The sequence below is a fragment of the Barbus barbus genome (assembly GCF_936440315.1).
Source record: "Barbus barbus genome assembly, chromosome: 34".
Taxonomy (NCBI): Eukaryota; Metazoa; Chordata; class Actinopteri; order Cypriniformes; family Cyprinidae; genus Barbus; species Barbus barbus.
In genome coordinates this window covers 22,089,608-22,103,384 of record NC_136762.1, presented here as the reverse complement: position 1 = coordinate 22,103,384, position 13,777 = coordinate 22,089,608, and the positions used below count along the sequence as shown (strand labels likewise).

The 13,777-nt window shown below is 41.8% G+C and overlaps 1 long non-coding RNA gene across 1 annotated transcript; it reads right to left on the bottom strand.

The window, feature by feature from the left end:
* Positions 1-3,884: 3,884 nt before the first annotated feature.
* LOC306854549 lies at positions 3,885-7,199 on the bottom strand. The gene is made up of 5 exons (XR_013782851.1): positions 6,706-7,199; positions 5,999-6,053; positions 5,320-5,463; positions 4,872-5,243; positions 3,885-4,203 (listed from the first exon to the last, which is right to left on the bottom strand). It is a non-coding gene; the product is annotated as an uncharacterized lncRNA (long non-coding RNA).
* Between the last annotated feature and the right edge of the window lie 6,578 nt (positions 7,200-13,777).

Sequence of the window (13,777 nt, the reverse complement as noted above, 5' to 3'; positions counted from 1 at the left end):
AACAGAGCAACACCCCTAGCTAAGATAATTTCTAATTGGTTAAGACAAGCATTGGGATGTGTCCAGAAGCCGAGTTTAACGGCAGATACACAGATTTTTCACATAATATTTATTAAGTCATGTTTCACGTACTACATTATATTTTGCAGAATAACAGTGAATTGACGCCTTTACTAGTGTCATGTTGGCGTTTATAACCTAATTTAGCTGTACTGATCTCTCGGTAGGGGTGTGCGATATAGTCTGTGATGATATTGTAATTGTTGTTTTAACGATGTGGGATTTGACATTATCCTGCATATCGCTCTGTGTAATGTAGGCTGCTGATTCTAATGTAGACTTAGTATTGACATTGCTATTTTATACTTTTTTTTTTTTTTTACAGTGTACAGAGCCATTGGAGAACCACACAACTATAATGAAAACGGGAATTCTTGAAATAGTAAGTAGCAGCAGTTGCACTTCAAGGGCCCTGAGTGTGCTGAATGTCTCCGTTGTCCTGGAAGAGGAGGTGGTGCTTAGGAGACTTTGCAAATGCATTTCTTGTACTTTTTTAGATTATTGTATGCTCTCATCCTGGAATCCTTAAAAAGGATTTAAAGGGATAGTTTACCAAAAAATGAAAATTCTGTCATTAATTACTTACCCTCATGTCGTTCCAAACCCGTAAGACCTTTGTTCATCTTCAGAAAACAAATAAAGATATTTTTGATTAAATCCGATGATTAAATTTTTGATGAAACAACGGTCTTATTGATGTGGAACGACATGAGGGTAATTAATGACAGAATTTTAACCTCAAAGTACCTCTTATGAGTTTTTTTTTTTTTTTTTGGCAAATATTTGAAGTGCAAGATGTAGTTTCATGAGCTCAAAGTACCTCTTGTGAGAATGGTAGAGTTCCTATGAAATAACTGTAGACACTAGGTGAAGTAACCTCCCCATTACTTAAATTTGATGGTGTTTTTGACATTTTTAATATGTGAATGTATTTGATGTTTAATGTTTAAATAGTTAAGATGCAGTTTCATGAGCTCAGAATATCTTTTGTGAGAATGGTAATATTCAGTGACATTAACCTAAACACTGGTTGAAGTAACCTCAGATAAATTATTACCATTATTAATAAAATTATTATTATTTCATGGTGTTTGACATTTTTTGCATGTTTGTGAATGCATCACCCAGATAGCAAAATTGCTGTGGCCCAGATCCGGCCCACACTTGACACTTTCATCTGGCCCACATACCGTATGGAATGATGGCACTTGGGCGGTCCGCTCCTGTTTGCCAGATTTGGGCCACAATTAAGCCATAGCAATGCCGCATGTCAGCCGTAAAAAAAACAAATGAAGCAGAACTGGCCCACATCTGGCCCAGACACCAAAATTGCTGTGGCCCAGATCCGGCCCACACTTGACGTTTTCATCTGGCCCACATACCGCGTGGAATGATGGCACTTGGGCGGTCCGCTCCTGTTTGCCAGATTTGGGCCACAATTAAGCCATAGCAATGCCGCATGTCAGCCGTAAAAAAAACAAATGAAGCAGAACTGGCCCACATCTGGCCCAGACACCAAAATTGCTGTGGCCCAGATCCGGCCCACACTTGACACTTTCATCTGGCCCACATACCGTATGGAATGATGGCACTTGGGCGGTCCGCTCCTGTTTGCCAGATTTGGGCCACAATTAAGCCATAGCAATGCCGCATGTCAGCCGTAAAAAAAACAAATGAAGCAGAACTGGCCCACATCTGGCCCAGACACCAAAATTGCTGTGGCCCAGATCCGGCCCACACTTGACGTTTTCATCTGGCCCACATACCGCGTGGAATGATGGCACTTGGGCGGTCCGCTCCTGTTTGCCAGATTTGGGCCACAATTAAGCCATAGCAATGCCGCATGTCAGCCGTAAAAAAAACAAATGAAGCAGCACTGGCCCACATCTGGCCCAGACACCAAAATTGCTGTGGCCCAGATCCGGCCCACACTTGACACTTTCATCTGGCCCACATACCGCGTGGAATGATGGCACTTGGGCGGTCCGCTCCTGTTTGCCAGATTTGGGCCACAATTAAGCCATAGCAATGCCGCATGTCAGCCGTAAAAAAAACAAATGAAGCAGAACTGGCCCACATCTGGCCCAGACACCAAAATTGCTGTGGCCCAGATCCGACCCACACTTGACGTTTTCATCTGGCCCACATACCGTGTGGAATGATGGCACTTGGGCGGTCCGCTCCTGTTTGCCAGATTTGGGCCACAATTAAGCCATAGCAATGCCACATGTCAGCCGTAAAAAAAAAACAATGTCAAGTGTCAAGTCAGAACAGTGTCAAAACAGTGTCAAGTGTGGGCCAGATCTGGGCCACAGCAATTTTGGTGTCTGGGCCAGATGTGGGCCAGTTCTGCTTCATTTGTTTTTTTTACGGCTGACATGCGGCATTGCTATGGCTTAATTGTGGCCCAAATCTGGCAATCAGGAGCGGACCGCCCAAGTGCCATCATTCCACGCGGTATGTGGGCCAGATGAAAACGTCAAGTGTGGGCCAGATCTGGGCCACAGCAATTTTGGTGTCTGGGCCAGATGTGGGCCAGTTCTGCTTCATTTGTTTTGTTTACGGCTGACATGCGGCATTGCTATGGCTTAATTGTGGCCCAAATCTGGCAAACAGGAGCGGACCGCCCAAGTGCCATCATTCCACGCGGTATGTGGGCCAGATGAAAATGTGAAGTGTGGGCCGGATCTGGGCCACAGCAATTTTGGTGTCTGGGCCAGATGTGGGCCAGTTCTGCTTCATTTGTTTTGTTTATGGCTGACATGCGGCATTGCTTTGGCCTAATTGTGGCCCAAATCTGGCAAACAGGAGCGGACCGCCCAAGTGCCATCATTCCACGCGGTATGTGGGCCAGATGAAAATGTCAAGTGTGGGCCAGATCTGGGCCACAGCAATTTTGGTGTCTGGGCCAGATGTGGGCCAGTTCTGCTTCATTTGTTTTGTTTACGGCTGACATGCGTCATTGCTATGGCTTAATTGTGGCCCAAATCTGGCAAACAGGAGCGGACCGCCCAAGTGCCATCATTCCACGCGGTATGTGGGCCAGATGAAAACGTAAAGTGTGGGCCGGATCTGGGCCACAGCAATTTTGGTGTCTGGGCCAGATGTGGGCCAGTTCTGCTTCATTTGTTTTGTTTATGGCTGACATGCGGCATTGCTTTGGCCTAATTGTGGCCCAAATCTGGCAAACAGGAGCGGACCGCCCAAGTGCCATCATTCCACGCGGTATGTGGGCCAGATGAAAACGTAAAGTGTGGGCCGGATCTGGGCCACAGCAATTTTGGTGTCTGGGCCAGATGTGGGCCAGTTCTGCTTCATTTGTTTTGTTTATGGCTGACATGCGGCATTGCTTTGGCCTAATTGTGGCCCAAATCTGGCAAACAGGAGCGGACCGCCCAAGTGCCATCATTCCACGCGGTATGTGGGCCAGATGAACATTATGGCACTTAAGGCAGTCCACTCCTGTTTGCCAGATTTGGGCCACAATTAGGCCAAAGCAATGCCACATGTAACCCAACAACAAACCAAATAAACCACACCTGGCCACAGTTGATTTTTATACAAACCCTGGTCTTTCCCAACATTCCTCATGCAGCATGGAATGGTGGCACTTTTGCAATGCACTCCTGTTTGCCAGATCTGCTCCACATGTAGGCCAGTTGTTCAGCCACATGTTAGCCAAGAATTACATAAATAAACCATAACTGTGTGTTTTTGTGTGTGCATGCTGTGCCATATCATTGACACTAAGAGATATAAACTAAAGAGAAATTTAAAAATGCCCCCTTTTTATGTTAAGAGAAGTTACAACAGATGATTTAAACACGTTTCTGAAAACATTTGCATTATTTATTAATATTGTCAAAGAACAACCAAGTGCAAGTTTCCATTTTCAAAACTGGAAAGCAATCTAAAAAAAAAAAAATAGCAATAATAATAAAAACACAAAATATGTGCATATAAAGCATCTTAGAACTAAACAAAAAACAAAACAAAACATGTTTCCAGTTGGTCATCCAAAAAAAAAACAGACAACGCAGAAGTAAACACACTAGAAGACATTGGCAAATGGAGCCATCCAAAATGAAAGAATTTGACCACCTTGGCTGGGCCCATCTGCGTCATCATGGCAATCTTGCAAGCCTTTATTGGATACACACAAAAACAAAGTACACTGTTGAATGCTGATTTTACAATAGTGTTTTAATAGCAATAGCACATTAATACTGAATGGGGAAAAAATGGACTGGAACTACCAGTGCATTAAACAGTTTGGTAACTCTAAGGCCTTAATTGTTAACATTAATTAATGTATTAACTAGTATTAACTAACATGAACTGCATTATTTATTAAGCTTTTTTAATGTTACAGTCATTCACTGTTTGTTCATGTTAGTTCAACCATAAGTTTATCAAGCGACGAGAATACTTTTTGTGCGCAAAAAAACAAACAAAAATAATGACTTTATTCCACTATTCATTTTCGGCTGCTTGTTGTTTTTGTTTTATCGAGTCAGGCAGAGTACATCAAAATGATTATCTGTGATCATTTCATTTACAATAACTGCTTTGGGTGCGAGTGATCTAATATTTAGGAGCCCAAGCTTTAAAAATAGTTTTTGTTCGTTTATTTTGCGTTTTTCTGGTTTAATCACGGTCAGATTTTTTCTAGATCCTGCATTAAATTTATATTTAGACCTCGCTATTCGGGGAACAGACACAGTCTGTATAGATTGGACAACGCAAGTACTTCTATCTTTTAAGTGGGTAGAACAAAAGTCATCATGGCAGTTATTTGAGAATTGGCTTACTAGTCAGATGGAGCGTAGCGTCCTGGAGATGTTGTCCGACAGGAGTTCCGCTCCGACTCTGCTGGGGTGCAGGCCATCAGCACGAAAAAGCCTAGGACGCTCCCAGAAAAGATTCCAATTATTAACAAAGAGCAGTTTCTGTTCTTTATACCATGACAATAACCATTCGTTTAAAGCAAACAGTCTACTGAACCTTTCATTTCCTTGTCGATACGTGGGAAGCAGTCCTAATACGATGATTGTCGCCGCGGGCGATGTGCTGCGTACCGTCTCGATCAGGCTCCTGTAGTCCCTCTTCAGTGTCTCCATCTGCCGCAGCTTGATGTCGTTTGCCCCCGCGTGCAGCACGACAGCACCGATGTTCTCGTTGCCCTTCAGGATCGCGGGTAAACATTCGCAGAAACATTGAGAACACGAGCACCGGGGAAACAGTGAGTGTGCGCTCTACCTTCAGCTGACGTAGCACGGACGTGCCGGACGATGGAGCCTCCGACGATCACAGCATCGCGTTCCATCTCGCGGAGGGGGGGCGAAGCGGTTTCGGGTGGAGATGAAGGACATCTGGGAAGATCGCATTCTGGGTGCACAGGGTCTGTGCAGAGAAACACACGGAGTAGAGGTAGACTAACAAATCTAAGATCAGATTCAATCTCTTTTAGTAGTGACACAATGTCATCATGGCCAGAGTTTGAGGCCGAACAAGTAATAATGTTAGTCGAACGATTTTGGAAAATAATCTAAATGTGTTTTTTATTTAAAAATTAATTTTTTTACTTTTTTTTTTTTTTACTAATAATGCGATTTAATATACTAGTTGTTTAAGCTCTTTATCTTCTGTATTATTCAACAAAGACAAGCAATAAATCATTGTATAATATGGCTGGGAACTGGGAATCTTTAGTCACCTCATGATCATGATTGAGTCACCTCAAAAAATTTTTTGGATGGAATTACATACTGTATGTATTTATAAGAACTGTTTAAAAATAATAATTACACTTTAAAGTTTTAAGTTTTACACTTTAAATTACACTTTTAAATTGTAGCTTATATAAACGAACAAAACAAAAAAAATATTCCTTGATACTTTTTTATTTTGTACCACATGAAATGTATCAGCAGCTTACCTTAATGGTGACAGTGAACTCTAAACTGTAGCATTTTATTTCCACCAGCAGTTTTCTGTAGCAAATCACATTGACATGTGTTATTAAGGTGAAAAACATCCTGACTCAAAACATTAAATGAAAAAAAAAAAAAAAGCAGGCAAACTAATTTTAAAATTACTAGGGTATACTAAAAATGTGAAATACATAGAGTAATAATACCTGAACCAACTTGCTCAATAATATCTATTAGGCTATTGTTACTTTGTAATCATCTCATAAAAGCTATTATTTTAAGAAAAAGCATGTAGTAATTTGTGCATTATTGCTAGTTAACGAAAAATGCTGTCACAAAGTAATAAAACTAGTGCAGTTACTGCAGTATTACTGTATGCCCAATGTATAAACATGAATGAAAAATTACACTATAGGCTATTATATATACATTTTTCATTGTTGTGCCAAAATAAGACAAGAGTTAAATACTTTCACCGTGCAGAACTGAGTGAAGGTTGGCAGGATCGGAGCAACATGAGCAAATCTAAATGTATTGGCGCGCCGTTCAATCGATACTTGTTCATTTCGCATTCGATAACCATAATAGATCTAGCTTAGAGCTACAAACTGCCAAAATAATGTTACTTCGAAATTAGAAGTTATTCCATTAACTCATACAACATGGATATAACGAAGCAATCGCTAAGAAAATATAAATGTATCGATCTTACCTTGATTGTTTGTTTGCAGTATTCGTCCTCCCTCCAACTGACAATCCTCTGACCTTTTGGTTTCGAGCGCCTTTTTCGCGCCTTACGGCTGTTTAAATTTAAAGGGCCGAATCAGTTTGATTTTTTTTTTCAAAGACAACTTCAAATGCAGTAAATATTTTGTTATTAACAAAATAGAGATCGTATCTCTAATAAATCAGTAAGCTGAAGCAAAAAAATTTGACAATTTTTTCATGAATGCAGGGGGCTGAAAAAGTTAATTATCAAAATAATAATATTTTCTCACAAGAGCTTTGTCGTTCATTTAATCGTATTTCATCAATTATAATGTCAATTAAAATGATATATTTTTTATCTTTAAGAAAGATTATTTATAGCCTAAAAATGACAGTTGTATAACGTTAAATGTAAATTATATTAAGCCAGAAATGTGGGCGTGAGACACACGCAATTCAACCAGTTCACACGCTGTGTATTTCTCACGCTGAAAAGGCAATGCCAACCGGGGGCGATTTCGGATACAGCCAAAGTGAAGTTTCCTGCTGCCAGCACGTGTAGGCAACATAGATGCGCGAACAAAGTTGACGGAACATTCTCGGCCACTGTACGTTCGTTACTAGGCAACCAACAACATCGCGCGAACACACGTCCTGATGGAGATAGGTTTGAACAAAACCAAAACCAGAAACAGGTTGGCTCTGGACGGAACACATCCATTATGACAGTGAAAATGTCTGGGAGCCCCCTACCCCTGTTATCAAGGCATCAAAATGTGCAACAAACACTTACAACACAAAACACATTTCATAAGATGGAGTGTGTACTCTTGAGCAATTTGTTATATTTTTGTAATTTGTGTATATTTGTCATTTTGAAATATAACATTAAAGAGTATTTTTGATGTGATGAATTGCTCTGTCATTTATCAGATTTACCAATTGTTATAATTTCAATTTGTGCTGGTTAATTATGAACAATGGGTAAAATTGGGGCTCCATTAGGGCTCCTCCCCTAACCGCATCAAGATTTTGATAAAACTTGAGAACCCTGAATGTAATAAAATTAAATGTTTATTTATTTATTTAAAATATGTTTATTTCATTTTTTAAATATTTTTTTAATATATTTTCAATATTTGAATATTTTAATTGGATTATTTTTAAATATTTGAATATTTTAAGGGGGTTTCAAATATTACCCTTTGTGGGGTCACTTGAGACACATAGGAACAGTGAATCACAACCTTTTTGACTTCAATGTCTCCTTATAGTCCTATTCTCCACAACAAATCCAGTACATTTGTTATAAAAATAGCCAAATAATAAGAAATATCTTGATTGACTAAATTGTCATAATTTTAACTCATCTTGAGGCCTCATTGGAAGTTTATCCGTGTCTGCTTTAGAAGTTAGGCCTATATGACACTGCTAGCAAGATAAGCAAGGTTTCACCGAGTAGGCTACAACATGTTCCTGGCTCAACATCTTTATTGATCCTGGAACAGCATTCATATCGACCAATTAGAATTGAAGTTTGAAGTTATGCCAAGTTTAGGCTTTCAACCATGCTTCTAGATCAGTGTTATTATCATTTCCCTCTGATTGTAGGGTTAGGGTTAGGACTATTTTTATGGACAGGAATGATGTTCCAAGATCAACAAAAATATGTTGATACAGTACTTGGCAAAATCATTGTGCCCCAAGCTTTGCACAAACAGCAACTAAAGTATCTTCTTGCACATCCCAAAACCATAAAAAACTCTTCATAAGATTGAACTTAGACACTTGAACTTTTCGAGACACTCTACCTACAAAACATATGTCAGCAATAGCATATATGTTATAGATGTAAGTACATGTAGCCTCACATCCAGCCTAAGGACATGTCCACCAAAGCGTTTTTAGCCAGCCGAAAATGCTAGGCAATCTACTGAAAACGCCTAGCTGTGGGCGATTGAAAGTGTTTTGGCAGTGCAGCGTTTTTGTTGTTGTTTTTTTTTTTTTTTTTTTTGAGACGCTTTGTTGCTATACAGAATGTCCGTAGCACAGTTTACTTGTAACTGATTTCGCTGATAATTTGTATAATACTAATAATGTTTGTATAGTACGGATGTCATATGGTATAGACACGTATGTTCGGAAACCAGAAATATAATTTTTCCATCTACTCTGCTATTTGATGTTGTACAGAAAGAATGTTGTGACAGTTGGTCGGTGTGGTATTTTTCCCGCCCCTCCTCCATTGTGATTGGACGGTCTGGTAGAAAGTGACAGTGATGAGCGTTTTAACCAAAGTTTAACATTCTTTAACTCTCGCCGATCTATAAAAAACGCTGAGTGTTCAGCGCTTTATAGCCATAAAAATGCATGGCGTTTTAAAAACGCGGCACTCCCATTGAAAACAATTGAATAAACACACCAGTCGCGTGAAAAAAAAACGCATTGGTGGACACGACACACAGCCTAAGTGCCTGCTGCATCTATACCAAAAAATATTGTTAAATGTTGTTAAAAAAAAATTCAAGGCAGTTTCAAAGTCTGTCCTTTTTAAGCTAAATTAGCCATTGTCAGAAGTGTTGCATCTAAGCCAGAAATGGACTTACCACGTAGGTTTACATTTTTGGGGGGCATATTTCGAATGTGGGCCAAGTTAGACTTACACCCTGATTAGCCAATGCTGACTGTGCCGTATATTTTCCAAATGTGGCCCAAATTATTATGAATTATATGGACCATATTTGCCATGCCATATGGGTGGCACTTTCGGCTCACACCTGAGGCAGTGCCACTGTAGCATATCTTTGCCAAAACTGGCCCAAATACATTCTGAGATAACTGTGCCTTTTTACAGCGTTATATGTGGGCCACTTTTGGCTCACATCCAGATGAGCCAGTGGTCACTTAGCCATATCTTTGCCAAACGTGGCCCAGATGTGTTATAAGATAACTGGGCGACACTTGCAACATTATATGTGGGCCACTTTTGGCTCACATCCAGATGAGCCAGTGGTCACTCAGCCATATCTTTGCCAAACCTGGCCCAGATGTGTTATAAGATAACTGGGCCACATTTTCAATATTATATGTGGGCCACTTTTGGCTCACATCCAGATGAGCCAGTGGTCACTTAGCCATATCTTTGCCAAACCTGGCCCAGATGTGTTATAAGATAACTGGGCGACACTTGCAACATTATATGTGGGCCACTTTTGGCTCACATCCAGATGAGCCAGTGGTCACTCAGCCATATCTTTGCCAAACCTGGCCCAGATGTGTTATAAGATAACTGGGCCACATTTTCAATATTATATGTGGGCCACTTTTGGCTCACATCCAGATGAGCCAGTGGTCACTTAGCCATAACTTTGCCAAACCTGGCCCAGATGTGTTTTAAGATAACTGGGACACATTTTCAATATTATATGTGGGCCACTTTTGGCTCACATCCTGATGAGCCAGTGGTCACTCAGCCATATCTTTGCCAAACCTGGCCCAGATATGTTTTGAGATAACTGGGCCAAATTTGCAACATTATATGTGGGCCACTTTTGGCTCACATCCAGATGAGCCAGTGGTCACTGAGCCATATCTTTGCCAAACCTGACCCAGATGTGTTTTAAGATAACTGGGCCACATTAGCAACATTATATGTGGGCCACTTTTGGCTCACATCCAGATGAGCCAGTGGTCACTGAGCCATATATTTGCCAAACCTGGCCCAGATGTGTTATAAGATAACTGGGCCACATTTTCAATATTATATGTGGCCCACTTTTGGCTCACATCCTGATGGGCCAGTGGTCACTCAGCCATATATTTGCCAAACCTGGCCCAGATGTGTTATAAGATAACTGGGCCACATTTGCAACATTATATGTGGGCCACTTTTGGCTCACATCCAGGTGAGCCAGTGGTCACTGAGCCATATCTTTGCCAAACCTGGCCCAGATGTGTTATAAGATAACTGGGCCACATTTGCAACATTATATGTGGGCCATTTTTGGCTCACATCCAGATGAGCCAGGGGTCACTGAGCCATATATTTGCCAAACCTGTCCCAGATGTGTTATAAGATAACTGGGCCACATTAGCAACATTATATGTGGGCCACTTTTGGCTCACATCCAGATGAGCCAGTGGTCACTGAGCCATATATTTGCCAAACCTGGCCCAGATGTGTTATAAGATAACTGGGCCACATTTTCAATATTATATGTGGGCCACTTTTGGCTCACACCCTGATGGGCCAGTGGTCACTGAGCCATATCTTTGCCAAACCTGGCCCAGATGTGTTATAAGATAACTGGGCGACACTTGCAACATTATATGTGGGCCACTTTTGGCTCACATCCACATGAGCCAGTGGTCACTCAGCCATATCTTTGCCAAACCTGGCCCAGATGTGTTATAAGATAACTGGGCCATATTTTCAATATTATATGTGGGCCACTTTTGGCTCACATCCAGATGAGCCAGTGGTCACTTAGCCATAACTTTGCCAAACCTGGCCCAGATGTGTTATAAGATAACTGGGCCACATTTGCAAAATTATATGTGGGCCACTTTTGGCTCACATCCTGATGAGCCAGTGGTCACTCAGCCATATCTTTGCCAAACCTGGCCCAGATATGTTTTGAGATAACTGGGCCAAATTTGCAACATTATATGTGGGCCACTTTTGGCTCACATCCAGATGAGCCAGTGGCCACTGAGCCATATCTTTGCCAAACCTGGCCCAGATGTGTTTTAAGATAACTGGGACACATTTTCAATATTATATGTGGGCCACTTTTGGCTCACATCCTGATGGGCCAGTGGTCACTCAGCCATATATTTGCCAAACCTGGCCCAGATGTGTTATAAGATAACTGGGCCACATTTGCAACATTATATGTGGGCCACTTTTGGCTCACATCCAGGTGAGCCAGTGGTCACTGAGCCATATCTTTGCCAAACCTGGCCCAGATGTGTTATAAGATAACTGGGCCACATTTGCAACATTATATGTGGGCCATTTTTGGCTCACATCCAGATGAGCCAGGGGTCACTGAGCCATATATTTGCCAAACCTGTCCCAGATGTGTTATAAGATAACTGGGCCACATTAGCAACATTATATGTGGGCCACTTTTGGCTCACATCCAGATGAGCCAGTGGTCACTGAGCCATATATTTGCCAAACCTGGCCCAGATGTGTTATAAGATAACTGGGCCACATTTTCAATATTATATGTGGGCCACTTTTGGCTCACACCCTGATGGGCCAGTGGTCACTGAGCCATATCTTTGCCAAACCTGGCCCAGATGTGTTATAAGATAACTGGGCGACACTTGCAACATTATATGTGGGCCACTTTTGGCTCACATCCAGATGAGCCAGTGGTCACTCAGCCATATCTTTGCCAAACCTGGCCCAGATGTGTTATAAGATAACTGGGCCATATTTTCAATATTATATGTGGGCCACTTTTGGCTCACATCCAGATGAGCCAGTGGTCACTTAGCCATAACTTTGCCAAACCTGGCCCAGATGTGTTATAAGATAACTGGGCCACATTTGCAAAATTATATGTGGGCCACTTTTGGCTCACATCCTGATGAGCCAGTGGTCACTCAGCCATATCTTTGCCAAACCTGGCCCAGATATGTTTTGAGATAACTGGGCCAAATTTGCAACATTATATGTGGGCCACTTTTGGCTCACATCCAGATGAGCCAGTGGCCACTGAGCCATATCTTTGCCAAACCTGGCCCAGATGTGTTTTAAGATAACTGGGACACATTTTCAATATTATATGTGGGCCACTTTTGGCTCACATCCTGATGAGCCAGTGGTCACTCAGCCATATCTTTGCCAAACCTGGCCCAGATATGTTTTGAGATAACTGGGCCAAATTTGCAACATTATATGTGGGCCACTTTTGGCTCACATCCAGATGAGCCAGTGGTCACTGAGCCATATCTTTGCCAAACCTGGCCCAGATGTGTTATAAGATAACTGGGCCACATCTGCAACATTATATGTGGGGTGGGCCACTTTTGGCTCACATCCAGGTGAGCCAGTGGTCACCGAGCCATATCTTTGCCAAACCTGGCCCAGATGTGTTATAAGATAACTGGGCCACATCTGCAACATTATATGTGGGCCACTTTTGGCTCACATCCAGGTGAGCCAGTGGTCACCGAGCCATATCTTTGCCAAACCTGGCCCAGATGTGTTATAAGATAACTGGGCCACATTTTCAACATTATATGTGGGCCACTTTTGGCTCACATCCAGGTGAGCCAGTGGTCACTGAGCCATATATTTGCCAAACCTGGCCCAGATGTGTTATAAGATAACTGGGCCACATTTGCAACATTATATGTGGGCCACTTTTGGCTCACATCCAGATGAGCCAGTGGTCACTGAGCCATATCTTTGCCAAACCTGGCCCAGATGTGTTTTAAGATAACTGGGCCACATTAGCAACATTATATGTGGGCCACTTTTGGCTCACATCCAGATGAGCCAGTGGTCACTGAGCCATATATTTGCCAAACCTGGCCCAGATGTGTTATAAGATAACTGGGCCACATTTTCAATATTATATGTGGCCCACTTTTGGCTCACATCCTGATGGGCCAGTGGTCACTCAGCCATATATTTGCCAAACCTGGCCCAGATGTGTTATAAGATAACTGGGCCACATTTGCAACATTATATGTGGGCCACTTTTGGCTCACATCCAGGTGAGCCAGTGGTCACTGAGCCATATCTTTGCCAAACCTGGCCCAGATGTGTTATAAGATAACTGGGCCACATTTGCAACATTATATGTGGGCCATTTTTGGCTCACATCCAGATGAGCCAGGGGTCACTGAGCCATATATTTGCCAAACCTGTCCCAGATGTGTTATAAGATAACTGGGCCACATTAGCAACATTATATGTGGGCCACTTTTGGCTCACATCCAGATGAGCCAGTGGTCACTGAGCCATATATTTGCCAAACCTGGCCCAGATGTGTTATAAGATAACTGGGCCACATTTTCAATATTATATGTGGGCCACTTTTGGCTCACATCCTGAT